A 9,187-nucleotide genomic window follows, 5' to 3' on the forward strand; every position below is an offset into this window, starting at 1 on the left:
TGGATGAGAGCCTCAGAAGAGAGTCCACAGGTCCAGGCCTGAGAGTCCAGGTCCCTGTGGGACATGGCCTGGCAGGGGAAGGCACCCTAGCGCTCAGAGAGGCAGGAGCAGGAGCTGTTCTTGGTTCTCACCACCTGGCTGAAAACTCCTGGCAGCAGACCATTCACCCAGATGTTTGGTGCCAGTTCTTGGTGTATCCCAGCAGGGTTGTTTTACTGACACTGTAGGACCCTTGTTTTTGTGAACAGAAAAGAAAGCAGATGACATACACGGTAACTGGGAGAAGAGTTTCAGTTGAATTTCTAGGCTGTGTCTAGAAATATATCCCTCCAGCAGCAATTGTAGAGACCATTGATAATGTCATTAAAAAAAAATAAAAGGCTGCCATATGTGTCCTTTCTGGAGAAGGAAGATCTGAGACACCCACCCAAATTTTATGGAGATGTGCCCCACCCAGCAATGGCCTGCCCTGGGATCTTCCTGGCCCTCTCCACTTCTCTTGGCACATGGAGTGGTGTCCTGCCTCTGAGTCTAAAGCCACAGAACTTCATACTTACAGCTTCTGAGCGTACACCCCAGTGGAGGAAACCAGGACCACAGAGCTTCCCCTGGAAAGAGAAAGAAGGGAGCCACATGTGAATGAGCCACATATGAATGGGGCAAGTACAGACAGCTGGGGCATGAACAGAAGTGGAGACTGAGGACAGTGAAGGAGAGCAAGAGGAGCTTAGGTCAGGATTAGAGCCCTCTCCTGCCTTCCTCCAGCCTGTGTCTTCTAAGAGCATCCTGAGGGTCAGGGCCACCTTTCAGTTTTCATGCTGCCCTCAAATGCTCAATATCCACTAAGGAGCACGTGTGTGGACACTTTTGTGAAATATAGCCAAAGTCAGCCTTTATTCTAGACTACAAGCACAAGCTGGAATCAAGATTGCCAGGAGAAATATCAATAACCTCAGATATGCAGATGACACCACCCTTATGGCAGAAAGTGAAGAAGAACTAAAGAGTCTCTTGATGAAAGTGAAAGAGGAGAGTGGAAAAGCTGGCTTAAAAATCAACATTCAGAAAACTAATATCATGGCATCTGGTCCCATCACTTCTTGGCAAATAGATGGGGAAACAATGGAAACAGTGAGAGACTTTACTTTTTTGGGCTCCAAAATCACTGCAGATGGTGATTGCAGCCATGAAATTAAGAGACACTTGCTCCTTAGAAGAAAAGCTGTGAGCAACCTAGATGGTATATTAAAAAGCAGAGACATTACTTTACCAGCAAAGGTCCATCTAGTCAAAGCTATGGTTTTTCTAGTAGTCATGTATGGATGTGAAAGTTGGACTATAAAGAGAGCTGAGCGCCCAAGAATTGATGCTTTTGAACTGCGGTGTTGGAGAAGACTCTTAAGAGTCCCTTGGACTGCAAGGAGATCTAACCAGTCCATCCTAAAGGAAATCAGTCCTGAATATTCATTGGAAGGACTGATGCTGAAGCTGAAACTCCAATACTTGGGCCTCCTGATGTGAAGAACCAACTCATTGGAAAAGACCCTGATGCTGGGAAAGATTGAAGGCGGGAGGAGAAAGGAATGACAGAGAATGAGATGGTTGGATGGCATCACTGATGTAATGCACATGAGTTTGAGTAAGCTTTGGGAGTTGATGATGGACAGGGAAGCATGGCATGCTACAGTCCTTGGGGTCACAAAGAGTCAAACATGACTGAGCAACTGAACTGAACTGAACTGAATATCTTTTTTGGCGTGAGGATATTCTCTACCAGTCATGTTTAGGAGCAATACTAAAAGCTCTTCCCAGTGGATCTTTTGGAATCTCAGTCCCAGAAGTTCCATGTTCCCAAGTTTATAGTTTTGGGTTTTTTTTTTTGACATTAAATTCTTTTTGTTTTAGCAGCACATTGGTACCTTAGTTCCCCAACCAAGGATCCAACCCACACCCCCTACACTGGAAGGCAGAATCTTAGCCTCTGGGCCCCTGAGGATATTCCCCCAAGTTATAGTTTTAAGATAGTCACTCTACCTCAGAGTGGCCATCAACTGTCTGGGCCCTTGCCCTTCCTCACATGGGACATGGTGCCTTTCACGCTCAGGCCCTCCCCCTGCAGCGCTGCCGCCGCCGGGCCCACATTCCGTTGCTTCTTGCTGCTGATCACCACATGGGCCCCATCCATCCCAGGACAGATGCCTGGTGGTGGGAAGCCAAAGCTGGGAGCAGAAGTGGAGAAAATGACAAATCAGCTTGGGGCTGAGCCCCTCTCTTCAGGCTATTCTTTCTCTGAGACCTTGTCCCCTGCCGCTGCCATTTGGATTCCTCCACAGTCCAGAGCCGATAAGCCCTCTCTCTACCTGTGGATGGTGAGAGGGCTAGGAGTGATGAGGTGAGTCAGGGCATGAAGCCAATAGCTCAGGGTCACTCGTCACCCCATGGACCCCCTCAGAGGGGCTCTTACCCACTGTGGACCGTGTGATCACAGTAACCTGGCTGATTAACTTGATTGACCGATGTCCTTCTGCTCTTGTCTCCGCTGCTGGTGCTCCTCCAGGAGAGAGACTGCGATGGGTAGCAGGCCTAGGCTGCTGTCTTAAAACATGCTGGCCTCTCTCGGGTCACCCTTTTGATGAACTTGGACTGGGGCAGTCTCTGATGGAGGTTATGTCAGATCTAATATGTAGCTTCCCACTTTGCTCCCTGCCAGCTGATGTCAATGACCTCTTTCCGCACCTGCCTCACATGTTTCTCTGCCAGATCATGCCTGAAGAGCATTCTGTTCTTTAAGACCCTGCTCTGCGCCCCCGGCCCCCAGCTCTGAGGTTGGAACACCACTGGCACTATCTGTGTTATCTCAGCAACTAACAATTATTTTGCATTCTTAAATTGCCTATTCCTATTGTTTGTGCTTAAAACATTCTCTGTCTCACAGTTTTCAAACTGTGTTTGGTCTGTGAAGACTCTTTAAGAGCTAGGAAAGCAGAAGTGAGGTGGGGGCTGCGACTGTGTGGCTCTGTCCCTGAGCATCATCAAGCAGGGCTGCGAGTTGCTTGTTACTTGCAGTGGTGACTGTGCCTCCCTTCTCTCTGCCATGTCCTCCCTGGGGGTCTGCTTGGGGGCAGCATCATCTCCCATAGAACCCAAGCTATAAGGATCAGGCGAGTCCTGAGGCTGGAATGTTGGGTGAACCAGTCTACCTCACCCTGACAGGCATGGTCCTAAGCTCAGAAGATGCCAGAGAGAACAAGAGAGACTCAGGTCTGGCCCTCAAGGAGTTCACCTTCTAGTGAGGATGCAGATGGTGAACAAAGAAATACACACCATGTTGCAGAGAGGTAAGTGCTGAGAGGTCAAGCCAGGAAAATCTAGGGCAGAAGGCGCTGGCTTGCTGCTTTCTGAGCGGGTCAGAGAAGGCTTTTGAGGAGGTGACTTCTTTTTCTAAAAAATCAATTATTTATTTGTTTTTGGATGTGCTGGGTCATCATTGCTTTACGGGCTTTCTCTAGTTTAGCGAGTGGCGGCTACTCTTCCCTGTGGTGTGCCGGCTTCTGATTTGCTGGCTCTTCTTGTTGCAGAGCACCAGCCTAGTTGCTCCGCAGCAAATGGGATCTTCCTGGATCAGGGATCAAACCTGTGTCTCCTGCGTTGGCAGGTGGATTCTTACCCACTGAGCCACCAGGGAGGTCCAGGTGACTTCTGAGTGGAGACCCAAATGACACGTGTGGGAGAGCAAGCCTGTGAGCACTGGTACTTGAACCCGGTTGGCGTGAAGTCCAGCATTCTCTTGTCTACATCACTCTCACACGTGCGAAGGTAATCACAGTGCCAGAGAAAGCGGTGGTCCCCACACGTGCCCATGAACCCTGGAAAGAATTCTGAAAAACGAATTCAGCGCTCACTCATTCTTGAGTTAACATCTACATTTAAATCACTATAAAGAAAATAATTTCTGGCATAACTTAAATATTCATTTTGAAATAAAACTTATATCACTCTCTTAAATGTATACAATGGGATCTAAATACCTAATAATGTGAAGACTGTCATTATTGGCTTTAAAGAATTATGAATACACAGTCCCTAGCTTCGTGGGGGTAGCTAAGCATGGATTGTGGTCCAAGTGTCTCCTCCTGGAGCTGATAGCTGTGGTGGCAGCTCCTAATCTCTCCACTGCTTCAAGTGGTCCAAGTAGCAACTCCCTTGACAAGCTTGTCCATGGCTTCTGGGGATAAAGTCCTTTCCGATGCTGGCATCTTCTTTCCTTGAATTTTTTTAGGGGAGGGGAGAAGGATAAATTAGGAGTTTGGGATTAAAGTACACCACTATACATAAAATGCAGTCATGAAATTAGAAGATGTTTGCTCCTTGGAAGGAAAGCTATGACAAACCTAGACAGTGTATTAAAAAGCAGAGACATCATTTTGCTGACAAAGTTCTGTACAGTCAAACTATGGTTTTTCCAGTAGTCATGTATGGATGTGAGAGTTGGACCATGAAGAGTGCTGAAGTGCCAAGTGCCAAAGAATTGATGCTTTTAAACTGTGGTGCTGGAGAAGACTCTTGAGAGTGCTTTCAACTGCACAAATATCAAACCAATTAATCCTAAAGGAAATCAACCCTGAATATTCATTGAAAGGACTGATGCTGAAGCTGAAGCTCAAATACTTTGGCCACCTGATGGGAAAAGACAATTATTGGAAATGACCCTGACACTGGGAAAGATTGAGGGCAAGAGGAGAAGGGGTGACAGAGGATGAGATGGTTGGATGGCAGCAGCAACACAATGGACAAGAATTTGAGCAAACTCTGGGAGGTAGTGAAGGACAGGGAAGCCTGGCGTGCTGCAGTCCATGGGGCTGCAGAAAGTTGAACACGACTTAGCGACTGAACAACAACAAGTACACAAAATAGATAACCAACAAGGACCTACTGTATAGCACAGGGAAATATAATCAATATCTTGTAATGACCTATAATGGAAGAGAATGGAAAAATAGAATACATAATACATGTAAACAAGCATATATAGCTGTATCACTGTACTGTATACCTGAAATGTATACAATATTGTAAATCTACTGTATTTCCATAAAAATTTTTAAAAATAAATTTTTTATTATGGTAAAATATACATAACATAACCTTTACCACTGTAACCATTTTTAAGTGCACACTTCTTTGACATTAAGTCCATTTACATATTTGTGTAACCATCACCACCATGGAACTTTTTAATTTTCCCCGACTGAAACTCTGCCCATTAGACAACAACTCCCCACTCTGCCTTTTTCCCTCCACATCTTTTTTCTCTTAAAAAGAAAGCAAAAAGAATTTGTAAGGTGTCAGAATCTTGTCCCATGATAAATTTTTTACCACAAGTTAAATAGAAGGGATTTCCCAGAATTGATGTGCAACAGCTCTACTGGCGTTCAATCAGCCCACAGAAGCGCCAGGTGCCCTGTCTCCCAGCTCCATCTCTCCTTCTCCCTAATCAGCATCCTCCCTAAGGTAATGCTAAAAGCACAGAATTCTTTTTTGAACTTCGTAACCTAGAAATTAGGTTGTCTTCCCTGATGGCTCAGTGGTAAAGAACCTGCCTGCCAAGGCAGGAGATACAGGAGACCTGAGTTGGGTGGGGAAGATTCCCTGGAGGAGGAAATGGCAACCCACTCCAGTATTCTTGCCTGGATAATCTCGTAGACAGAGGAAGCTGGTGGGCTGCAGTCCATGGGGTTGCAAAGAGTCAGACACGACTGAAGAGACTGAGTATGCACATACACAGAGCATAGGTTCTTCTGTTTCAGCACAGAAAAAATTCAGGGAGAGGCAGTGATGAGTAAGGAAAGAGTTTATTAATATAGGACGCTTGTGAGAGATGCAGGTTGCCAGGCAAGGGAGTGCCGCCATGAGAACTTACTGGGTTATGTTTTTAAAATCAAAGGAAATGGGATTCCCTCATAGCTCAGTTGGTGAAGAATCTGCCTGCAATGCAGGAGACCTGGGTTCAATTCCTGGGTCAGAAAGATCCCCTGGAGAAGGAAATGGCAACACACTCCAGTATATGTGTCTGGGAAAGCCTATGGACAGAGGATCCTAGTGGGCTATAATCCTGGGGGTCACAAGAGTTGGACACAATTTAGCAACTAAACTACTGCCAATCAAAGGAAAAGTGAGGAGAGGAAGAAGGCCTTCTTCCTCATTCCTGAATAGATGTCAAATTTCCATCATCAGCTCCTCCTTCGTGTCAAGTGGGGGAGTTTTCTTGTCCCTCATGGTCAAGCCAGGACTGTCATGGTGCTATTCAATTTAGCAGAAGTGTGGTAATACATGCTAAGATATGGTAAATCATCTCAGGTTTCAGTATACGGTCACCTTATCCTTATAGTTTTGTTTTTAATGCCATAGAAGAACATGTCCTAGGAATCATTAATGTACATCACTGGCCAGGATGCGGATCTCATTCTCCCATTATTTTATTGTTCTGGGCATATCTCATGCTTCTGTTGCATGGTTTTGTTGTTAAGCAGGCCTGTTTCTTCTTTTTTTGATAGTCTTTTTAAAATAATTGCTGTGTGCTTAGTGGCTCAGTAGTACCTGACTCTTTGTGGCCCCATGGACTCCCTTGTCCGTGGGTTCTTCAGGCAAGAATACTGGAGTGGGTTGCCATTTCCTCCTCCAGGGGATCTTTACTATTTATTAATTTTTTGGCTGTGCTGGGTCTTCATTTCTTTTTGATGGCCTTCTCTAGTTGCAGCGAGCAGGGACAACTCTCTTAGTTGTGGTGGCTTCTCTTGTTGCAGAGCACAGGCAATGACATTGACATCAGCATCCTTGCCCTGAGACTAACTCTAGGACATTTTGCAACTGGAGAGAATCCTTCGCTAATATACATCCAAATACTGAAAGCACGGGATGTTAAGAACTTGGTTCATGCCATCAACTCCAACATCCTTGCAGTAGAAGACAAATGTTCACAACCTCCGTGCAGGAGCCTGAGCAGTAGGAGATTGACGAAGACTTCTTAATCACATTCATTTGCAATGCCAGTAAGTTTTGATTCATCAATGGTGAAGGTTCAAATTCATCTTTGGGGAGCAGGGCCCTTGCTTTATTGACTCTGAAAATATTTCAAAGGCCCTTTGGTTATGCCAAATCAAACGAAGATGCCACTCTGGAGTGGATAGGAAAGAAACAAACTGCTGTGGAAATAATGCAACCATTTGTTTTCATTGTGCGTAGATTTGGCATCTCTGTACATCATTATACTTGGTGGAAAGCTGGCCTTAAACTTAGATTTTCTTTGTTTCACTGGAAATATGTTCCCAGGTACAGAAATGGCCAATGGCCCATCTCTAGCCCCTGCAACTTTGCTGCAAGTTGGCGGGGGGGAGCAAAAAGAGCCCTGGTTAACGGGTAATCTCCTATGGATGAGCATAATCTGGGCATTCTAGGAGCCAATGCAACTAGTTACCTGTTGCACATTTTCTTTTCTGCAGTGTGACTTGGTCCTATTATTATATAAGGCTGAAGCAAAATTTTGTGAAATTCTATGCCTGGGAAATATAGGAATATATCTGTGTCCAGACTTGAAAGAAAGTGGTTTGAGGGGAAATTTTTCTGCATGTGTGGAGATCTAGTGATGAGATGAAAAGACTGTCTTGTGGTAGAAATAAGTAGCTGTCCTGACCAAGGCAAGGGGGCAGAAGAGGCAGGGACAGTTTGGATGGAATTGTTGCATCTTTAAGCAGCAAGCTTATCTTGGGGATAAACAGAAACATCAAGAAATCTTGGTAAAAAAAAATGGAGTTCTCTATGAGTAAGCAGGATAGGGATTCAGGGATACTAAGGGAAGTGTGGTCCCTGGGTTACATTAAAAAAATAATTGCTTGATTACCCAATAGTGGGCCATACATTGGTAGTTTATAGACACCAAATTTGTCAAGAGAGATAGTTTTGTATTGGGGCACAGCAGGTGTCAAGTCAATATAACTGCTAAAGGGAAAAGTGAGGAAGTTTTCCTTACCTCCCCTCCTTCCCTGGCCTCCAAAATGTGATGGGTGCACTAAGGAAAATGCTATGCACTCAGACAACGAAGGGTTAAACTGTCTCCTGGTTTTGCTACCACCCCGTGTGTAACCTTGACTATGTTCTATGACTTCCTACTCATCAGTTTCCTCATCTGCAAAATGAAGTGAAAGGTCATGACTAATATCCTTGTTTTGTCCCATTCCCTCAGTCTATGATGCTGACTGTAAGTGGAAAAAAAAAAAAAGGCAGTCTTTGCCTCTTGGATGGGAGAAGCATGGCCCCCAGGGAGACTCCAGGGCAGAGATTTCAAACTCCACATTTTACAGAGTTCAGGCAGTTAATCTAAATAATAAAATGGCTGGATCTTTCTTGAACTCACAGAGTGACTTTTGTTACTTACGACTAAGCTGGGCTTGTTACTTTCTTTCTTTAAGGCTTATAAAGTAGTTAATAAGCCAGCAAACTCTCAGTCCTTAAAATCATCACTGCCCTCATATTGTTCAAGTGCCTTAGCAACCTTGTATCCCAACACTTGATTACCCTGCACTGCATCTCCATCTTCGGAATCTTGGGATTCTATGGCACAACAGGGGTCATACCTGCTTCATGTTGTCAGGCAAGGAAGCTTCCTGACTTGCATTTGAGCACAGAGTGATTCAGATCTAGGATCCTACTCTAGGGTCTCCTTTCAATTATTTCTGGTACCAACTCTTCTAGCCTACCTGCTCCAATTCCCCCCAAAAGTAAAAGCCCAACACAGGGTTGCATGTAGACAATTTTTGGAGGATACTCTCAGGAGAAGGAAGGAGGTAGTGGGGAAAGTAAACCAGAGAGGAAGGGAAAGCCAATGCAAAGGTGTGTTTTCCAGTTTTCACCACTGTTGGAGACTGGGACTCAAGCCACTGGCATCCTCTGAGAAGCCCTATAGAGTGCACCTTGGATTCTCCACTCAAAGGTCGGGAGGGGGATCAGTTGTCCACCAACTCCCTCCCCCATTGGTCAGGGGTTGTCCCAGGGTTTGTTAACTCCCTTACATTTTCAGACCACCCATGAGTCCCATGGCCCTGCATTACAGACACACTGGGAAGAGAGCAAGAGAAACACAGTGCACTGAGGAAGTTTATATCTGCGTGAAGTTTGTTGCTGCAGCAATGGA

The sequence above is a fragment of the Bos mutus genome, chromosome 10, assembly GCF_027580195.1.
Source record: "Bos mutus isolate GX-2022 chromosome 10, NWIPB_WYAK_1.1, whole genome shotgun sequence".
NCBI lineage: Eukaryota > Metazoa > Chordata > Mammalia > Artiodactyla > Bovidae > Bos > Bos mutus.